This window comes from Panthera onca, chromosome A2 (assembly GCF_046562875.1).
Source record: "Panthera onca isolate mPanOnc1 chromosome A2, mPanOnc1 haplotype 2, whole genome shotgun sequence".
Classification (NCBI taxonomy): Eukaryota; Metazoa; Chordata; class Mammalia; order Carnivora; family Felidae; genus Panthera; species Panthera onca.
The window spans coordinates 94,257,490-94,280,658 of record NC_138340.1 but is presented as its reverse complement, the minus strand read 5'-3'; the positions used below and the strand labels follow the sequence as shown (position 1 = coordinate 94,280,658).

General features: G+C 37.6%; 1 protein-coding gene across 6 annotated transcripts in view; it reads right to left on the bottom strand.

Annotated features, from left to right (window-relative positions):
* CDK14 (cyclin dependent kinase 14) overlaps positions 1 to 23,169 on the bottom strand; it is a 614,333-nt gene that overhangs the window by 469,961 nt on the left and 121,203 nt on the right. The window contains exons 1-2 of one of the 6 annotated variants that reach the window (XM_060633847.3): positions 5,975 to 6,102; positions 5,526 to 5,623 (exon numbers count right to left, since the gene is read on the bottom strand). The exons of 4 other annotated variants lie outside the window; for them this stretch is intronic. The gene's annotated coding sequence lies outside the window, so the exon portion shown is untranslated. Of the gene's footprint in view, positions 1 to 5,525; positions 5,624 to 5,974; positions 6,108 to 23,169 lie in introns of those variants that run through there. One more of the 6 variants, XM_060633846.3, reaches the window with a different exon arrangement.

The following is a 23,169-nucleotide window of genomic DNA, read 5'->3' as shown; positions in this document are numbered from 1 at the left end:
GCTAATTAGTGTCTTCATCAAGACACTATTCCCTTACAGCTCTTATTCTAGAAAAGAAAAAGTCTGGTCTGCAAATAGGGACCTTTTTCCCCCTCTCTCATAGAATGTACAGGTTTAAATATAGCTTTTCTTCTTATTCTGGTTTGTCCTGGGTCCTAACCTCAGAAAGGGAAACCAGAATGTGTTTTCAAAGGACCCCACATCATGCAGAGTTATGAGATTACCTGGCAAGAAGGAGTAATATTACCTACAGCAATTTAAAAATATCTACCATGGCAGAAGTACTAATAATCAGAAAACAGATCAGGCTGAACTCAGATTCACAGTTGTCTGAAATGATTAACATGGTCCAGGATGCTTTCCACCTATATACATACGCTCACTGTTTGAGGGTTTTTTGGATTTGTTTGTTTGTTTCATATCATGAGGACCAGAGAAACTGTCATTTGTCTCATTGTGCACATGATAGTCTCAGGTATTTTCTGAATTCTGTTTTGTTTCTCTTCTGACTTTCATTGCACCATCCATAGCTTCTTTGTACTAAGCCAGGCTGGTTCTTCCTTTATATGTATACCTTTCAAATATCTGTAGCTCGCTATTCTGTCCCTCATGTAAGATAAAGCATCCAGAAGGCATAATAACATTAAAAATGGAAACTGAAAAAACACACTACTGGAGGTGCTGACTGATCCATTAGGGCCTGAATTTCTTTCCCCTGGTAACCATATGAACAGCGTTTAAAAATAAAGATTATAAATATTTTTAAATTCCTTCCCTGGAGGAAAAATAAAATTGTGTACTATCTTTTTACTCTAAAACAGATGGCTATATAAATAAGTACAACTTCTATCTCCTCACCTACGATACCCATCTTTTTAATAAAATTTAGATTATTAATGCTTTAATAATAATTTAGTGACTCATGTCAAGAGTGATGTTATAAAGTTTAAAAGTTTAATGTTTTTATTCTAATAAAATAAACTGCGATGCAAACCTGACCAAAGAATTCAGAAAAATATAGGGCATCACTCAATATAGGATTGACTTTTGAAGCGCCTCAGATTTTCAGAGAATCATATGTGGGTCACTAACCACACAGAGCTTATGAAGAGAAACACAGGGAACAATGAACCTTTGGGGAGAAAATGGAAGTATCTTTCAATGCAGCTTTAACAAGTGGTCCATCTATTGTAAAGAGTTAAAATTTCAGCAATAATAAATCTGACAGCAATCCATTAATAATAAAGTCCTAACTGATTTCATGACAACCGGTTCTGTAAATCTTTCCTATGACTGACAAAAGTCAATAGTGACTCCGAACAGAGAGAGTGAAGGTGAATAGAACAGACTAGTTGGATACACATATCCTGCTGCTTGGCTGCCACCTAAAAATAAGCACTAATGCTTCCAGAAACATGCCACTGTCCTCTTTGTATTCTAGCTAGACCTCATTTATTTATTTATTTATTTATTTTTTAATTTTTTTTTTCAACGTTTTTTATTTATTTTTGGGACAGAGAGAGACAGAGCATGAACAGGGGAGGGGCAGAGAGAGAGGGAGACACAGAATCGGAAACAGGCTCCAGGCTCCGAGCCATCAGCCCAGAGCCTGACGCGGGGCTCGAACTCACGGACCGCGAGATCTTGACCTGGCTGAAGTCGGACGCTTAACCGACTACGCCACCCAGGCGCCCCTAGACCTCATTTAGCTTAGGAGTAAGCCACAGGGGCAAACTTATCTCAGTTAGGCGGAAGAGGAAGTTTATGGAACATATACCTTTCTAAAAAACCTACCAGATGATCAATGGATAAATCTTCTTTTTATCCACTCAAACATAAGAACACTAAGAATTGCCAAATATGCTCAATAATCAAACGAACTGGAAAAGGATCTTGGGCAAGATAAATGCAAGTTGATTGAAAAGAGAGATGGCAATTAAGGATTTCTAGATGACAATGATAATGATGAGGGTTATTATTGAGCTCTTATTATATGACAGCTACTATGAAAGATGCTTTATAAGTAGTTCCTAAATCTCTACAACCAACCCATGAGGTATGATTACTATTCCAATTTTACAGATGAGTAAATTGAGGCACACAAGAATTAAGTAGCATGTCCAATACCATGAAGAGAGTAAGCACTGGAAATGAGATTTATTCCAAGACTCTGACTACAAAGCCCAACCTCTTGACCACTGGGTTGTCTTCCTTACATGTTCCCTGGGATTTGCATTTTGAGAGAAATAAATAAAGAACAGACCTTGTCTGTAACACTTTTCTCTTTCTCCCTTTTCCTGGTGCAAAAGAATGTACTTTTAAAGCTGAGTAGAATAGGTGCTCTGTGGTTTAAGGCTTTCTGACCCATTCTCCCCTCATCTCTCACTATTTCTACCACCACCACCCAAACTTAACATGCCTTTAACTACACTGATTCTGAATCAGCCTCACATCAAAAGTCAAGGCTGAACAGCAAGGTAGTTAGGGGGCGAAAGCATTAAGATCATTAAAAAGGACAGGCTGATGGGAAAGATGGAATAACTTAGGCATTAGACATTGCCATATTGAATCTTCCTCTCCCATATACGTTTGTGTTTCCTGAATAGTATGTTAAAGGCATGGACATAAACCACTGATCTAATTTATCTAATTTATGAATCATCAAATCAGTTGATGGCAGATAAATGGATAGCTCTGGGAGCCTTAACTTGTTTTCTAAAAAGGATTCTTTATCAAACAAACAAACAAACAAAAACAACCCATCTGGATTTAAGATAAGCAGTATCAGGGAGAAATCTGAGAAAGAGAATGCTACATTGATAAAACCAGGTTTACCCTATCCAATGGAAAACTGCTGAATATGGCAAAAAGTTTACACTCTCTCCTATCCCTCTCTGCCCAACTCAGAAGACACATGTTTTTAGATGGAGTGTCCACTGAAAGAAGGCTTGCAGTACGTATCAGGAAAATGAGTAAAGTCTCACTTTCCCATTGGTTGAATGAATGGTGATGAGCCAATTAGACAACACACTTGCTGAAGAACCTTCCAATTCTAAGAGTCTTCCAATTCTATAAGAGGACCTCAACATGATCAGATAGAATAAGGGAAATGAAGCAGAGTGGGTGAAATCTGAATGTCAATAATGGCAAAAGCCACAGTCCAGCCTTCCATTGAATATATCAGCTGTCTGTTGTTCTCTATCACCAAAGAACTGACATGAAAATCTAAGTAGCCCAATTACCATGATCAATTACCAGGCCAAGTAAAGAATCCAAATGTAATACCCTCAGTATTACATAGATCATACCTTCAGTGCATTTCTATTCTTCATTCCTTGCTCCTCCCCATAGGCTTTTAGTTTTAGTATACCTAAAGTACCTACTATGGTGCCCAATGGAAACTTGCTGTAGTGAAATCATATCAGGGGTAGGGAATTCTGGTGTTTCCCATGTAAAAAAGCATATATTAAAAAGTAATGAAATTCTGGCACAGGCTACAACACAGACAAACCCTGAAAGTATGCTAAGTGAAATCAACCAAACATAAAAGGATAAGTACTATACGATTCAACTTGATGAGGTATGTAGAATAGGCAAATTCATAGACACAGAAAATAGGCTAGAGAATACCAGGGATGGAGGGAGAGAAAATAGGGAGTTACTATTTAATGGGTACAGAGTTTTTCTGTATGGGATGATAGAAAAAGTTCTGGAAATGGATAGCAGTGATGGTAGGAAAACATTGTGAAAGTACTTATTGCCAATGAATTGTACACTTGAAAATGGTTAAAAAGATAAGTTTTGTGTTATGTGCATTTTATACCATAATCAAAAATGAAAAAAAAAAAACCTGCTCTAAAATTTCTCCTTGAAATATTTTTAAAAAGAGTACATGGTAAGTTCCATGAGGACAGGCACTAGATATTTTTTATTCACGTGACAGAGTAGCTATACTGTCACACAGTAGACTCTCCATAAATGTTTGTTTAATAAATAAGTGATTAAAAGAAAATAGAAGGAGTCTCCTAAGGAGAAAATATAATATTCAAAAAGCATCAAATTTACTTATTCATGAGAAAGAATAAAAAGCATATTCCAGAGAAAAATACTAATGCCACTCTATCTAATCTCCCTCAGGGAAGGGAGAGTATCACTTCATTGGTACTTCCTCACAGCAGGTCTTACAATGTTTTATACATAGTAGATGGCTAATAAATGTTTGCAGAATGAAGAATTAAAAAGTACATGATTGTAAAATCAATGTTATTTAACAGCCCTCCCTTCCCCTTTTTAAAAATTACTTACTTTTTACAAATACAATTTCTTCGTAATAGGGTGAAAAAACAAACCTCATGGCTTATACAAAGTAAAGGTAAAAATATAAACAGCTAGAACATATCACTCTCAGAAAAACAACAATAACAACAAACACAGAGCACATCATCTGAACAGAAGAAAAGTTTTTTTTAGGAAAAGAACAACTGAAGTATGGAAAAGAACAGCTTATAGTCCACATTGACTTTTTAGAAAGTAATAAATAGTTAAAATACAAGAAAACTTAAATTATCTTTGGAAGAAATCCAAACATTCACTTCCAGAAAGCAACGCTCCACCTTTACAATCAATAGTTGAGTAAACGTAGAAGGATATTTAAGGCTCCTAGTTGCCCGCCCCCTACCAAAAAAAAAAAAAAAAAAAAAAAAAAAAAAAAAAAAAAAAAAAAAAATTTCTCTCACTTGTCTATCAAGTAATCAGGTGTTCTTTCTTAAAAATACTAATGTCACAAAATTATATACAACTGGCTTATGGCCAGCATGCTACAGCAAGTTACTGATGATTTTCTCAACTGATATTCACTATTTACATCATTTACATTTTACATGATTTGCTGAGTTAAAGTATACATAAGTGGAATATTTTTAAAGCAAAAAAAATCAAATGCTGACCCCCTTAGCATTCAGCACCTATATAGGATATGGATCCTAATAAATTCACCAGAACCCTGTAAGGTAGTAGTCTCACATTGAACAATATTATAAAAACATGTTCTTCAACTTCAACTGTCCCCCACCCCCAATACTGTGTGCCAATTAACAAAGGAAATAGAAATTCAACCCCTGTAGATATCAAGGTTTACATTTCTGTCTCTCAACTGTTATCTTCATCATAAGCAGGTAAGCATCATTTTGGAGTCGCCTGCCTGCTGTCCTAGTCCTTCATGCATGCAGGGGTTCTGCATTAGCATCCAAAATGCCAGCGGTCTACTATTAAAGCCAGCACTTCAAGCAGAACTGTATGAAGGATTATCGCTTCCGTACATGAAAGCATAACCACTACAGGTGTAATGATGCAAAATACCAGCACACTGACCTCTGCCAGGCAGCACAGACTTAAAGCAGGTACATTTCTGTGCTCCAGAAGGGAAGGGGGTGGAATGAGCAAGGAGGAAACCCCCTATCCCTAATATATTAGAGATGCTTATTCCACTCAGATCCTATCCAACAAATTCATGGACATCAGTTTACCCAAATGAAAGAAGTGGTCTCCCGTCCTTCACTGGCTTGAATCAGAGGGCATTCAGCCAAGCAAAGCCAGGCAAAACAATCTGTAAGATCTCTTTAAGCTGTAATAAATAAGACGAGTTTCAGAAGAAATAACACTCAGCTATGGCAAAGAAGCACAGACGCTAAACCTTTCCCTCATCTTATCACTGCTACCGGTGTTTACAAACTACAAGCAGTAGCCTTGGGAGCCTCAAGAGACTCTCCATGAGTAACCTCCTGTCAGATCCCTAATTTAAATACCCCCTTGATCAATCTGTGATGTTTCTGGCGGTTAAATAGAAGGGGGTGAGTAAAATGACATGCATAAAATGAATCCTTTTCAAGTTGTAAATGAGTGAGTCAGGATTCAGACTCGCCGAGATGCTCCAAATTAAAACCCCTGCTCTAATTTTAAGCATGCTCCGTCTTACCGTTCTGCTGTTGTCTCTCTCAGGCTGGATTCACCTGGAACTCTTTAACATGTCTCTAGCAATGTGTTTGCACCAGGCCAGGCTCACACAGCAACTGAATTCACATCTTTCTGCACTAGCAAGCTGAAATGGTACGGCCGTACTACAACCAAGAAAGGGGGAAGCAAAAGCAAAAAAAAAAAAAAAAAAGAAAAAAGAAAAGAAAAAAACCACACACACACACACACACACACACACACACACACACACACACAACAGAAATCACCTAAGAGAAGCTAATCTCAGTGGAATAAGACCAAAAATAGTTAAGAAGTATACAAAGGACATGCTAACATTTCAGTATCAATAGCTTTTAACAGTTCATTTTTCCCAAAAAACCTAGTTGTGTTTTTTTTTTCTCCAAACACGATGGACTTGCCTGTGGAGTTCCCAGGAAGGCAGAGTAACCAGGCTCTGCAGCAGCATTGCAGCCAAAGTAACCGTGCATATGCTGTCCAGGCAATTCACAACACACTGTCTCTTCAGAAAGATATTGATTTGCAATGCAGGGATGCTTCAAACAAATACAGAATGGGAGCCAAACAGCTAATGGTGATTGCATAGGAGGAAAAACATTTAATCAAGGGGATGTACCTCATCATACTCAATTCAATTTTTTAAAAGCATTGGAGGAAGCCAGTAAGTATCCTGAGTGACAATCCTATTAAACAATAATCTGAGGTCCTATAGAAGGCCAATGAAGGCTACCATCATTCGTACTGAAAAAGCCACTAAAATAGTTTAATGTGTCTATGTGTATATATTTTTCATATGCAAATGGAGCATAATGAAAAATCTAAAATAACCATGCACCAAATAAATGAGGTTAAAAATGCACAGGTGTAGCACTTACAAACCCAAAGTGATAAAATACATAGTTATGTGCCTACAGAATTCTTGGTTAGAAGGGTTAGAGCTTATACCACTCTCAAAAGTAAAATGCCAACACAAACCAGATCTCACAATCCTTAGGTTAATTGTGTCAAGTCATACCACACAGTGCTGGGTGCTGGGTGGCAAGGAAGAATGACAGAATGCTACTCTTATAGCGACCCCTACAGGATTGAGGTTGATCTACAATCCGTCTTTGTTGAAAGAACTTCTAGCCTCAGAAAATAGAATTACAAAACGGTTATATAAATTAGGTAAGACACAAAGATACAACTGAGATATACTTTAGGCAAGAAATTTTAAAAGTCAAGTGTGAAATCTGACCTCACAGATATTTACTTAATTAAGAGATTAAAGTACAGAGGAGGAAACTGCTGTGTCAATGGTGAGTAGGCCATATTCTCACAGCCCACAAGACTGGGTGCACTTACAGTCAGAGATCTTGGGGAAAAGCGTTTTCCTCTCACACCCTAATTGATTTAAAGAAATCATTTCCCACAACCCCCATTTACAAGCCATCTTCCTCTTTATCCTTTTGAATAACACTGTGAACATACTGAACTTTACTTTTTTTCTGCAACACAAAAGCTCATTCAAAAATCTCACAAAAAGTTCTTCAAACACAACTATTATGAACCTCCTTTTTCAACAAAGCCAAGAGAGAAAGCTACCTCCTTGCTATCTGAAAACCACTGAGTTACATGAGCATCATTTCTGCAGAAGGGACTTCATTCCAATAAATATTTCAAGAATCTGAGGTTTTGTTTGTGATTGCTCTACCCTCCAGCCCACAAAGACTCTCCTTCTTCAGAACCAACAGCACTTCTTCTTTAAATCATTTAAGAGCTAATCATATGCTTTCTCAAAACTCTTGTTCACATTTCCCCCCATTTTAAGGTCCTTGAGGAACAAACTCTATCAACTGCTCCTTTTTTTTATTGCCCAACGGCATATAACACAATGCTAGCCATCTAGAAAATACTAAATAAATATTTAAAATAATTAATAAATTTACCAACTCCATATTTTAGGGCTTAGATAATCTATCCCCTTCCCCCATTACTCCCTGAAAAATATCCATATTAGAAGTGTTATCTTCAGTCACTTGGTCTAAGCAGTGCCTATAGCTTTTTTCCTATAGAGTTGGCAGCTAAGGGCATTTATAATGTTCATGTTCATGAAGCTATCCTGTATAAGAACGAACAAACTTAACACAATAAAGTTTCTCCTTTATTTTTTCATGTATTCACTCAATAAACATATGCTGATACACACAGCAATGTGAACAGCCATGTTTTCTCTGCATTCAAAGAACCCAGTGAGTGGTTAAAAATAAAACAAGTGATTATAATATACTGAAATGTGTGTTTTGAGAGGACTCAGCTGGGTACAAATAAGGGTGGCTCAGAGAAGACTTCACTGAGGAGGCAGCATGAAGCTCAGTCTTCTAGGCACTGTCCAGGCACTAAGGAACAGCAGGACAGGACAAAAGGATCAGGGCCTGAAACTGGAAGCTGTCCAAGGAAACCACCAAGCAGTAAGTATAGTGATGGCAGCTGTGAAGGCTGAGGGAAAGATGGAGCAATACCACAGCATGACAGACCTGTATGCCATGCTGAGAAGTTGGGGATCTTATCTTACAAGAAGTTGCCATTTAATCCAACAGGAAGGCGCTAAAGGACTATAAACAGAATAGCAGCTAGATGGGATTTTTCATTTTACAACTGGGTAATAGTATTGAACGGTCTAGAGGGGTACAGGGGAGGCTACTCGGAAGACTAAGACAATAGTTCAGTCAAGGTCCTGAACCAAAGCAATAAAAATGGAGGTGGAAAGACAAAGGAGGTGAGAGACATTCACTATGCATTACTTGTTGCATGACTGGACAGGAGGTCTAATGGAAAAGGAATATCCAGCATGGCCCTGAATTCTTAGTACAATTAGGTGAAAGGTGGAATCATAAACTAAAGAAATGGATACAGAAAGAACAAAAGCTTGAGGAGGAGGGAAAATTATCACGATTTCAATTTTTACATGTTGAGTTTTAGGTACCTTTGGAACATCCAAGTGGACATGTTTAGTGGGCAACTACATAAGGGTATGGAGCCAAGAAAAAAATGGTCAAAAGCTCAGTTATGTGTCTTTGGTTAGGGTCTCCTAGAAATAGAACTGAGCCAGGATTATTGTTCACCTAATTTACTGAGGACAAGCTCAGAGAAAAGGAGTGAGGAGTCGGACAGGCAGGATGGGAGAAAGCAAGGAAGTGTGGTGTCAGAGGAAACAACCACAGCCAACGTTAGTCCCACCTGAAGCAAGACGGCTGGACTTGTGTGACTCTGGACTGGTCATCACTGACTGAGGCCTGGACAGGAAGGGCTTCTGTTTCACCTGGGTACCCACTGACCAAGCAGATCTGGGCAGGGTACCCTCAGCGTTCACTACTCTATGTTTCAGCCACAATGGATAATTTTTTTCTTTTCCTTGAAGGTGATTCCTCAGGAATCTGTGCTGCTCTCACTACCTAGAATGTTCTTCCTCAGATAATCCTGGCTGACTCCCTCTCATTACTCAGTTGGTTTTCAGTAATCTCCTCAGAGGCCTTCCCTGGCTTTCCCCTTCTGTCATTGCTCCTCCCTCACCATCACCCTGCACTGTTTTTGTTCCACTGTCTCATTTATTTATTTGTCTTCTGCCCCCACTAGCATATAAATGGCTCCAGAGCATGGACTTGTACTCATTTCCTCTCTGCACCTCCCTAGCCCTTAGGAGAGCACTCAGTACCTGTTGAATAAATATTAGGAAGAGCTGCTGCTGATGACAGTCGTTCAGACAAATTCTGTGGGCTCTCGTAGAGTGGAAACGGATGGGGGGCCTTGAGGAATGTATGGGAAGAATTTTTGGGAAAATACAGTTTCACATATGTATATTGCTCTACAAGTTTGGCCATACAGCAGAAGTGAAAATAGAGGCTAGAAGGCAAAGCTGCAGGAAATTAATCATTGTGTTCATGTCATACAGGATTCACAATCCACTACTATTAAGAATATCTTTATTATAGGACATTGAAATGTATGTGAAACCACACTGTGGAAGAACAGTAATAGAGGTTAAAATAAAAGGTCTATCTACAAAAGTCTTTTGTGAAAACATCATGTCAGTGGATATACAGGAAAAATATAAACAAAAACTGATGCGGGGGGGGGGGGCGGAAAGCTAGAATCTGACATCTATTTGTTTAGGTCATTTCTGCAGGAAAACAAAAATTGATCCCTCGAACTATCTGCCTTTATATGTGATTTTTTAAAATTAAAAAATGTTTTGCACTTCCCTGACTTTTCAAATGAAATATAACAAACCCAGTCCAATCTTCAACTGATGATTGGGTCAATTATGAACATTAGTGACAGCCATCAGGGTTTAACAGAGAGTCTACAGGGACCTTGGCTCTTGCTCTCAAGACCTGACATCTGTGCATTCCTCTGCTTCATTTTTATGGTTCACTCCCTCTTTGCCATCAGGCTCTCCTTCTTAAGGTTCTGAATGTGCCACCTCTTGCTAACACTACCACACTCTTCTCAGTTTTGCCACAGTTCCTCAACTATCCCTACACTTGGACAACTAGTTAAACAGGCTTACCAGAACACTGTGAATAGAGGTTTTAATCAATAGGCAGCTAAAAAGCAGGACTAGGAATTTTCTCCTGAGTTGAAAAGTACTAGTCTAGTCACCCACCAACCGCAGGCTGTACACAATAGGCTCTGTGGTACATCTCACCTGGGTAGAAGCTCTTGTTTCATATCAACCTACCTGGAGCCATCTCAGATAGGAGAGGCTGTCAGATGCCTGACCTTCACATAAGTATAGTCTTAAAGACAGATTGTCTCCCAACCCAAAAAAAGAATGTGGACAAAAGATGTAACTGAAAAAGCCTTATTTTTAACCAAAAAAGGAAAAAGAAACATTAAATAAGGAAACTTTTTAAATATTAGGAAAGGGGAAAGAGAAAAGTCTACTTTATACATATAAATCTAATAAAATAAGTTTATCTTATGAATTAATTTCAATAAAATTTTAAGTCTAAAGGAAGAGAAAATAATTCATTATGAAAAGTGATTGAGAAAAGACAGAGATTTCCCAAAAAAGAGGTTGAATTTCAAATTATTATAGTTCCATGTAACCCTAGCAATTTCTTTCTATTGTAAATTTTTACAGTGGAAGTTCATGTTATGATTGATTTTTAAATGTTCATGAGGTTTTTAGTAAACCCAAACCTTATTTTTGTAATAAGCTCTGAATATGTCATGACTTAATTCTTCTCTACTAATGCCAGGCATTGCTTAGACTTCCATATATTCAGAGAAATGTTATTTATTTAAAATACTTTTTAGGGGTACCTGGGTGGCTCAGTCGGTTAAGTGACTGACCGGCTCAGGTCACGATCTCACAGTTCATGAGTTCAACCCCCACATCTGACTCTGTGCTGACAGCTCAGAGCTTAGAACCTGCTTTGGATTCTGTGTCTCCCTCTCTCTTTCTGCCCCTCCCCTGCTCTGGCTCTGTCTCAAAAATAAATAAACATTAAAAATATAAAATAAAAGACTTTCTAAATATCTAAAATATCCATACATCATTCATGGCATTTCATGGAAACTTTAGGAATTTCTTCCTAATATTTACACAACTTTAAGTGATTCTGGAGGAGGGAAAAAATGAACTAATTTTACTTGTAAATACAGGTAATTCTACCACAACGCAATAAATCTGTTCCTGAAAAATGTTGCATCCTGTTAAATTGCACCCTAAAAATATGAGAGCTTATGGGAAAAATAAAATTCAGGGCAGACCATTCGAAATCCACACATCCAGAGCAAAAATAAAAATGAAATAACCCTAACACATACACACACACACACACACACACACACACACACACTCACAGGCCATATCCTCATCTGTGCCTTCTCTAGAGTGCTGACACTGGTTTTTGTAGACAACAGATATTCCATATTTGTTTCTTGGCTAGAGATAAATCCTATGCTGGTCACTATGAACTGCAGAAAATATGTCTAGGTGAAAAAAAGTTCAGTTATGAACATCATCTACATTGGAAATTAAAAGCCCAAAGAGACCTATAGCAGGGAAACTTTAGATTATGTGTGTTAAAAAGCAGCACGGAAGGCTGACTATCATGAGTCTAATAACAGAAACAGGTAGATACAGATTACAATAATAAAAAGGCAAGCCTTATTTTTGCCTCTATTTTAAAAATCTGATGTCTGGGGCACCAGGGTGGCTCAGTTGGTTGAGTGTTCGACTTCAGCTCAGGTCATGATCTCACAGTTCCGGGATTTGAGCCCCACGTCGGGCTCTGTGCCGATACCTCAGAGCCTGGAGCCTGCTTCAGATTCTGTCTCCCTCTCTCTCTGCCCATCCCCTGCTCTCACACACACACACACACACACACACACACACACACTTTCTCTCTCTCTCTCTCTCTCTCTCTCTCTCTCTCTCAAAATAAATAAACATAAAAAATTTTTTTTTTAATCTGATGTCTGATCACAGTTCTGCTTGTAACCAAGGGTTCAGTCTACTCTTTCTTAGGGAACAATTTTTCTCCTTCCTGTATGTTGTATTTTCTGGTTGTATATCCTCAATTACCCTGGATAACAACTTGCCTACAACTCAGTCTTTGCTTCTCAGTTAAAGTTTTAATCCTTGGCACATAAGATTTGCATCTGCATTAAAACAATATGGTTTCTATATATATACCTACACATATAAAAAATATGATTTCTATATACATGCCTACATATATTTATGTATTTATTATTTATTCAAGTAACATATAAAATGCCTAGGTATTCACATGGCCTAGTGTAGTTTTTCCTACTCTCGCCCTTGCAAAATCAATCAGAGTTTTGATGTGCTACCACGCCCCAAGTATGTGAAAAGGAGCAGAATACCCAGGTGTAAAAGTGATCTTACTATGACCATATAAACGGAAGAACAGTATCAGAGAGTTCTAGATGTGTAGCACTAATATGATCTTACAAATGTGAATTAAATTATAAGATTTCAGTGGCAGACACAAAATCCTCAGGTAGAAGCAAGAAGAAAGGCAAAAAGCATTGAGAAAAGATGTGAGGATTTTCTCTCTTCCTGATGTCAGGATGCCAGTATGAAGAGGCTACAAATCCAGGACCATCAAAAAGCTGCTTAAGGAGCGAAGCCTCTCTTTAAAAAAAAAAAAGGTACTTAAGTTTTTTATGTTAACTATGAAAAGGGAAGAAAAAGTTTTCTAGTTCAGGGTTATGTCAGCTTTATTGCTTTTAGGAACTTTAGACCAGCTTTCTAAAATTCTACTTACAGAAAATCAGGAAAATCCCAAAGGAAGAAAACTTTTTAACTGAGCCTGCCAAAAAGACACACAGAAATAATTTTAAATCATCTTTGACATTTTTTAATCTAGAAATTCCTTGCCACTGATCTAGTATATACTGTAAATATCAAAATAAGAAGGATTTATTAAATAACTTTCTTCCTTTGTCTCACTCTATACCCCTAAAAAATAAAATAGGAAGCAGAGCCATAGAAAAGAATGGATAACAATGCTGTACATTCAACAATAAGCATGATAAGGAAAAGATAACCAACTGAAGAAACTCAAGACTGAAATTAAAATATGTGCTCCTATGTAATTTAATTAAGTTTCCTTTGGCCAATGTCTTGTTATTTGCCTTTTCAAGCTAATGCTGGTATAATTTAGATCATTCTGTGGTTTTCTTTTCCAGCTTTAAAATTTATTTATTTCTTTTAAACATTTTTTAAACATATAATTTATTGTCAAGTTAGGTAACCTAAAGTATATACACTGTATATATACTATATAGTATAGTATATACTTTTATATATATACTATATAGTATATACTTTTACATATATACTATTTTATATATACAGTATATATAGTATATATACAGTGTATATACTATATACTGTATAGTACAGTGGCTTCGGAAGTAGATACCCATGATTCATCACTTAACATACAATATCCAGTGCTCCTCCCAACAAGTGCCCTCCTTAATGCCCATCACCCATTTTCCCACCCCCCAACTCCCCACCCCATCAACCCTCAGTTTGCTCTCTGTACTTAAGAGTCTCTTATGGTTTGCCTCCCTCTCCATTTGAAACCACATGCACATCACCTTCAAAGAACTGAAAGCAAACCAAAGTAATCATTTGTCTAAGGAAGCACTGTCATATGATCATATAACCAGTCCAAACTCACTAGTGTAACAGAGGATGAGGTTCAAGGAAAAAATGTACAAGAGACAGGGATATTAACAGTTGTGAAATGCTTTCACTCCTACATTCTTTTCGGATCCAGTAAAACACCAAGAACAGCAGCATTCAAATACTGTTTGAATTCTTTCAGCTACTCCTTGTGGAATGCATTACTTGAATGATTATTTTAAAAAGCTGGTTCCTGGAGTGCCCCCCCAACCCGACACCATCCGCTACAGTCTAGGGCGGGCTGTGCCCTATCCAGGACCAGACCAGGGACCCAATCTAAGCCCGTTGTTCCCTGGGACTCTTCCAACCAGAGTGATTGGACGCTACCACTCTACTCCTGATGGTGGCAAAGCAGAGAAAGCAACATCTTAGAAACTACTAGTCAGTGTCAGTGTCTCCAGCCCTAGAGAAGATGGACTGAAATCCTGAAACTACCAAGTAGTAAAAGTAGAGAATAAGGGCAAGAGACAACACTGATAACATGGAAGCCCTGGTCCCCACCACTGAAGTCCCTGCCACCACCTGACTCTTTCTTTTCCTTTTATTTGTCTATTATTTATTTTTTATTTTTATTTTTTTAATGAAATTTATTGTCAAATTGGTTTCCATACAACACCCAGTGCTCATCCCAACAGGTGCCCTCCTCCATACCCATCACCCACCCTCCCCTCCCTCCCTTCATGCCCAGTGCAGAGCCCAATGCAAAGCTCGAACTCATGACCCTGAGATTAAGACCTGAGCTGAGACAAAGAGTCGGATACTTAACTGACTTAGCCACTCAGGCGCCCCTACCTTTCTAAAATGTGACTGTTCAGCCCTTGCTTCTGTCCTGCCACACTATCCTCCCCATAAATCCTGTTTTTCCCTCCAACCACTTCCACTTGATTTTCAGTTGCTCGTAAGGAAGAGTACTTGTGCACGTGGAAATACACATACAAAAGGATGGGGAGTTACTGTGAAGCACTAACGCTGGAGCAAGAGCTAAGAAACTTAATAGACATGCTGCTTTAAACTCCAGGAAAAGGAGATTTAAGGTTGATGACTCATATGATGGTAGGAAAGGACAGGTTTAATAGCAGCCAACTGTTTTTACAAAGCTACTTCACATACCTATTGCACAAACTAGTAATTCTATAAACTTGTACTAAATTATCACATATATTCAATTTTTAAATTTGTTCTTATAACTTACAGGAGAAGTTGTATAACTGCCATAAGGTATTGAGTATTACCCACTAATCAGGTATCTGCACCTGTAGAAAGCCTAAATACTTAGATCAATTGGTTTAACTAGGCATACAAGCTGCCGTGACAGCACGTATTTAATTTTAGGCACAATACATAAATGATACTAAACTGATTTGGCCTTGCACATACCATTTATAAACTGCTGGTAAATATCATTACCAATATGTAGCAAAGAAATGTCACTGGAATTACAGAAAGGAAATCAGTTCGTTACACCAACCCTAGGCTTTAAAGGCTTTCTGGCCATGAAGGAAAGAGAGTTATTAAAAATTAAACAAGTAACAACAAGGGAACTTTAGAAAAAGTCACAAAAGTACGCTAGGGACTTGTGGAGTATGTAAAGAAAGTGTCAAGAAGACATAGAGTAGACTATGCTTTCTGCATTTCATTACCAAATGATTTTTTTCACGTTCTATTCATTTACCAACCATTTATTGAGCTTTGTATTAAGCACTATAGGTGGTATAAAGATGAATGAGACACAATTGCTATTCTCACAGACACTTATACACATTAAGTATAATACAAGAAATAATTGCTATCGAAGACATAAAAGAAAATACTACAGGAACTCAGAATGAGGGAAGCCTCACAGATAAAGCAAAACTGTCAGATTTTCACTTTAGGTAATCAAGTTCTGAATACCAAAGTCACAAAGAATTCAATAGGTAAGATGTCCAGGGGAAAAACGTATACCTAAAAACTAGCTATGATCACTCTTAGCACAGAATTGTTATCTCTGTCTGGATGTAATTTGATAATTTAACAAAGAACCTCTGTAATATCAAAGAAGTACAGCCTAGAAGAGCTGAATAATTTCCATGATTTGAACCCTCATGAACAATGGTTCTTTTCTCCCCTTTGGCGGAAGATTATTTGGATGGACTCCAGGGACTCCAAGTACACTGCCTGCCCATCTGGTTCAAAGATGTGTTTTTTCCTAGTCACCCACAAGGCAGACAACCAAACTCTTTTTCTATATTCCTTACAGAAAATTGAGTTTTGAGAATTGTTACAGCAGCTAGTCTTGGGCAACTTGGAGACCATCCTTAGCTCTCATTCTTCTTCCCAGTTTTGATTCTTATTTAGGGAAGTTGATGGTTTACTGATCACAACACAAAGGGTCAGACTGATTAAATTGATTTTATCCATCCTCCACAGCAGCACCTGATTCCCTATATAGTCACTGTTTCTTCTAACCATTCAAAGAAGCTTCAATTCATATAAAAGTTCACATAAAACAAAACTCATACTTCCTGAAGGACCCCAACACAACCAGTTCCTTCTATGGGCACACAGTAACTACAGCCTTAGGAAGACCACCTGACTTCAAGGAACCCCAACTGGGTACAGAACTTGAGCAAGATACCTAACTTATGGGAATAATAATAATAATAATAAGAAGAAGAATAAATAATAATTCAATACCTTAGAGGGTTGTTGTGAGGCTAAATGGTATATAAACTGCTTATTAGAACAGCGTTCAGTAAAACAAAGGCTTTTATAACCCAGTGATAAGCATAATGCATACCGACGAGAGTTCAGACACTAAGGCTTTAGGCACCTCAGACACTCCTGGGGCTCATACTTCTGCATGAGGTCTGGTACTGGTCTGGGTTCTCTTGGTTCAGATCAGCCTGGGCAATTCCTACTGTAGCAGCTGTGGGCTGTCATGTTCATTTTTTCAGTCACTCTTTATGTCCATCAATTCCTATTGATTCTTCTCCAGTATCTATATTTCTATTTCTATTGCAATTGCTATTGCACTGTGCTTTTGTACCATCCATTAAATTCAACTACTTTTTTAACAGCAATATGTACTACCCTACAGCCTTTCTTGGTATTTCCTTTGGCTAAAGGTTGAAGGAGCTATATATAGTTCTCTATGAGTTTTAATGAGAAAGCTTAGCTCACTCTCATTCCTCCTCCTTACTCCCCATTCCCCACTCCCCTCCCCCTCCAGACTTTCTTCCTTCTCTATCATGTTTCTCCATTATAACTACAAAGCTGCAGCTTAAGAGTCAACTTAAAACTGACAACCCATGGTTAAATAATGAAACTTCAAAGACAAGGCTTAACGAACAGATTAGAATGATAGCAAGAGATTTTTACCACCATCAGGACACACAAGGGAAATTTAGTGAATATCAAATGCTAGAAGAGGTAAACTTTACATTTTCCAACAGGAAAATCAGCCACATAATGTATTCATACCTGGCTGCCACCGGAAACTCTGGACAAGAGAAAATTAGAAAACAAAAACTCATCAAGAATCAATTTTGCAAGGAGCAACCAAGCAACTTTTCAAATAAACAGCTCTAAATTGGCAGGCACACATTTCCAAAAGAATTGGGGGTGTTTTTAGATAATTGATGCCAATCAGGAAGCAAGACTCTGTATTCTGAGACTGCACTAAACAAAATGTTCTACCTGATCAAAGAAGGAATAAAATTCTGAGGCATCAGCTTTCAAAACATACACAAATAATTTGCTCTCTTATTAAAATTAAAATCTATGATGATATCTAGAAGCAGAGTCTACCCACATGTGCTAAACCTCAGTCAGAAGAACTCACCACCTTCCTTCTCTTTCTCTCATTTATCAAAGTATTTTACTTCTATGTGCAAGTAGCATAAAGTAATAGAACAAAGAAGATTCATCTTAATAGTAGGTAAGATAATTTATAGGCAAACTTCATTACTGTGTTATCATTGCAATTAGCATGAAATTAAATAAAAAATATAAACAGTAACAAAAAGTAATTAGTGTTAGATACAAGCACAAGTGAAAATACCACCACCACAGGACTCTGAAGATGAGTCCTTCTCCAAGATATTCCCCCCACACACTGAAAATATAAGGTAAGCAAATTACTGCAAGGACAATTAATTTTAACTAAAACTAACCTTACCTATCAGAACAAGCATCAAGTAGCCATGTATTAGCTAATTTTCTTCAAGTATTATATAAGAACTTTTTTTTTTTTTAACACTCGGCATGTCTATCCAACACTTCTTTTTACTGGGAACATGTTTGATTCTTTCAACTCCATTTAGATATTCTAAAAGAATTGGAATCCTGTAACTGCCATCAATTTTGCTTCAGACATACAGGTCCTCTTTAAAATTTTTACTCTGAAATTACTTGTAGGTTTATAGAAAGGTCTCACACAGGGAAGTTCAGCTTTATATCAGTTCAAAGACACCATCTAACACCTGAAAAGTTAAAAGAAAAAAGTCATTGTAACTGTACCAAAATCTGATACCTTAAAAAAAGATTTTAATACCATAGAGAATGTAATAAGCCCTATCTTTTTCAATGAAAAATTTCTCATGTTTATAGGGACTATAGATATTAGAGCTAAGAACTGCTTCAGCTAAAGTATGTCTTCTTGTTTCACAAAAAGAGGGGAGAGGAATGAAACTACCATTATTCACAAAGTTACCATCTACCTTAAATCTGTCTTGACCCTGCAGCACCCCCTAGCTATAAGCTTCATTACTCTGTTCCCCATTAGCCAGAAATCTTCAAAAATAGTTAACCCCAAATAGCTCAGCTACATCCCTTGCTTTCATTATTCTGCTAAAAAAACAAAAACAAAAACAAAACCTGAGTATAACTGACATATAACATTGTAGTAGTTCTAGGTTTGCAACATCATGATTTGACATATGTTTATATTGGAAAACGAAAGCCACCCATCAGACATGGCAATGATTTTCTGAGGCACCAAAAGCAAAAACTGACTTTCATTCTTAAATTTAATCAGGCTTCTGTCCTCTCCACTCCAACAATGGTCAGCAGACCTCACCTGAACCTCTTAAGCAGCAACTGACATAACTGATCACCTCCTCCTTCCTGAAACTCTCTTCACTTGGGCTCCATGTCTAACTTTCTTCCTGCTTCATTGGCTCTGCTTCTACATCTCCTTTGCTGGAGGTTCCTTTTCTTCCCAGCTTCTAAAGATGAAGGTGTCCCAAGACTGGGATTTGGATCTCTTTTCATCTCTGTCTCTACTCCCTCCTTAGGGGATCTTAAATGTCATGGTTTAAATGTCATCGATACACTAAAAGTTCCCCAAATTATCTCTCTAGGCATACCTCTCCCTTGTCCCAGACTCATATATTCAGTTGTTTATATGACAATTCCTTTTGGATATCTAATATGAATCTCACACTTACCAGGTCCAAAACCAAATTCCTGATCTCATACCCTTCCAACCCCAATAGCCTACATCTCAGTAAACGGCCCTACCATTAATACAACTTGATTTCTCTAGTCACAAATCTGCAACACTTTGCTCTCTTTGATATCCTACACCCAATCCAACAGCTAGTTCTCTTGGTGCTATTTTCAGAACGTATTCTAAATGTGACAATTTCTCAGCACCACCACTACTTCCATCCCAGTCTAAGCCACCAAGTATCTCTGGATGATCACAGCAGCCTCGTAACTTGTCTTTATGCTGCTATTCTGGTATTCTTCCTCCTGCCCTAGTCTAGACAGACAACCAGGGTTTTAGAAAGTATTACTGTCCCTCTCAAAACCTAAGTGTTTCTAACTTAGAATAAAATGCTACCCCTGAACCGTGACTGGCAAGGTGCTGCTTTTCTGACCTTCTCACCAGTCCCCTTGTTCTCTGTACTCCAGCCACCCAAAGCTTGTTCTTGTTTCTTAAGAGCATGAAGCCCCTCTATATCTCAAAGCCATTGCACTCTCTTGTTCCAGATATTCTCCCAGTTCGCTCCCTTCCTTCTTTTAGATCCACACTCAAAAGTCACCCTCAAAAATGCCTTCCCTGACCACTTCATTAACACTTCTCCTCATGTGTCTTTTTCCCCTTTCCTTGCTTTGCTTCACATTCCTTAAACCTCTTCCTGACCACTTTACTTCTGCTTATTATCTTCCTGTCATCCCCACTAAAGTAAATAAATTTTTCGTGGTGGCAGGGAGTTCTCTGCCTTGCTTACTCTTAAATCTCTAGGGCCAAACACAGTACCTGGCAAATAGGTGCTCAATAAATATTTGTTGGATGAATACATGAATAATCATTTCTATACTCTTACTCACTGCTTATGAGGATAGAGAATATATATTTCAATTGTTTATTATTTAATATATATGGTATAATGCCAAAAGGAGCCACTAAATATTTCCCAAGTTATATGTTTAGAGCCTCATAATGTTGGCTGGGGGATGTTTAGACAGAAAGAACAGCATGGGCACAACAAATGAGGTAGGAAATATTTTAACATATTTATAGAACTATGGGTAGTTCCCTACAGGAAATCTGAGGAGAGAAGGGGAGAAGGAAGTAGGATGGGTGAAGGATGAGGCTTGGGATAAGACTGAAAGCAGACAACGGACAATCGTGAAGGGTCTTGTGTGCCGGCCTGAGTTTTAGGTGTTATCCTGTAAGCAACAAGGAGTCATGAACAAGGAAACAGCAGTTTTATTTGGGACAAATTATTCTGGCCACATGAGATTATATATCCCACATAACCATGTCTCCTCATAGTTGAAATAGCAACTTATCTGCTCAAGGTCTGCATAGAAATAAGACATACCACACAAGTCTTAAATGATTATTTAACCCCTTATCATTCAAACCCAAAAGGTACTCATAGTTTGCTCACAAACCTTTAACTAATTATCTCAATGAGACATTTCTCGGCACGTTCCTACCTTTAATTTTCCCAATGAAACATTTCTCAGCATGTTCCTATTTGAATATTTTCCACTTTTAATCAATTAGCTCTTCAATTCAAGAACATTTACATGATAGTCTTTAATTAATGCACACAGATTCTCACATATACACAGTAAATCCATTAACTTACTTATAATACTAAAAGTTAATACTACATTGGGTGGTGAAATATTCAACAAGAAAGTTCAATGATTTTTTTCTAATTAGTAAAAACTGGCATCTGATCAGCTACCAGAATAGTCTAGAGTCTGCCCAATAGAAACTTCAAATCAGTTGGTCCAGATATAAAAAGTCCTATATTTTTAAGGTTAAAAACATAAGTGTGATTTTCATATTTAATATTTGCTTGTATAGGAAAATTAATACAGAATAAGTATTATCAGTCCACTGAGTTTCTTTTTTAATAAGATGTAATTAATGTTAAATGGGTTTGTTTTCATTGGTTTTTTAAATCATTGTTTGCCTTCTATTCCTCCTGGCTTTCTATGTATCCTTAGTGTTTGTAATGTAATCGCTAGTTTCCCTCTTTTCCTAGATCTTACTCTCAACATCTTGTTTAACAGTTACTCCATCTTTGCTTCAAAAAACATATACCCAACTGCCATTACAGGTCTGGCACAGTGCCAAGCACTAAGATGCAAAAGTGAAGAGATAAGAGCTCCACCCTGAAGCAGATTCTGATGACAGCGATCTATTCTTCCTTCCTTGCCACCCTTTGGCCATCTTTTTGGTGTGAACTATGGCTTTAATTTATATGACTCACCTGTGTCTGCCCTTACTTCCTGAGGCAAATGACTTAATTCCAATGACACATTTGTTCTGCCTCAATGATCTTTCTTACATTAGCATCCTTACATTACACGTCCATTTTAAAAGGAAGTAAAATCACTCAGGTAAATGAACAATGTGTGATATCAGAGCCAGCTTAAACAACTTCTCTCCACTCACTAAGCAGGTTTATGATTAATGTCAAGTCAGAGAGGAACTAGAAAGGGGGATCATAAAGAAGGATGAATAAAGGCAGGGGACCTAAAGTCAACAACCAAGTAGATGTTTTCTCACTGGACTTCATTTCTTGTGTGCCTGGGACGTCCACTGAATTGACTCTTGGGATAAACACAGCACAATTACACTGTAGCACAAACTAGTTCAATTTCTGCTCTTCTGGTCCACATCCCTGATGAGCCCTTCCTGGAAGTTCCCTACCAACACAACTTGAGTGTACAGTGTTACAGAGACAGCCAAAAAGAACAGTATCTGCACAAGATTTCATTACAAAGATTCAACATAGGGGAGAATGGGGAAACCTCTGAAGACGTCTGCCCCCAGGTAGGAACACATACAAAGTGGGTTCTAGTCTTGGCCTGTTTCCTCCAAGTGTGTGGGCATCACAGACTAGGGTCCACTTAGGATCTATTACAGGACTCACCACCAGCGTATATATAACTTACACAACTTCTGCTCAATAAATATTTAAGTATGAAAGAGTGCCAATGTTTTAAATTTTAAAAACGACCTTTAGACATCAACCTTAATATTTACATTCAACAGAAGTCGTCACATTTTAAATACCTGTGGGAAGAATACACAGAACAACCATTTCAAAATGGAAAAAAAGCAAATATGTACAAAATCTGAAATACTTCCTATAACAATATGAAAAAGAAATCTGGCTTTTCACACATAGGCTAAATGAACTATTCTTTCGTTCATATGTTTCACATTTTTATGCACCTTTTCCTACTACACCCTACAAGCTACAGAACCCTGCTGGCAAAATGCTTCTCTCTGGGGAAAATCTTTTTTTTTTAACTTGATAGAAGAAATGCCATGAATTTAAAGCAGGTTTTCTTTCTCATCATAGCAGTGCAGTGACCTCTATGCAAAATATAATGAAAAATGCAAGTCAATGCTATAAGGTAGAAAATGAAACTGGGTTAGTATCTACAAAGATATCAGATCTATAACTTTAGAGATCACACAAGTGAAACAAAGAAAATATAAAATA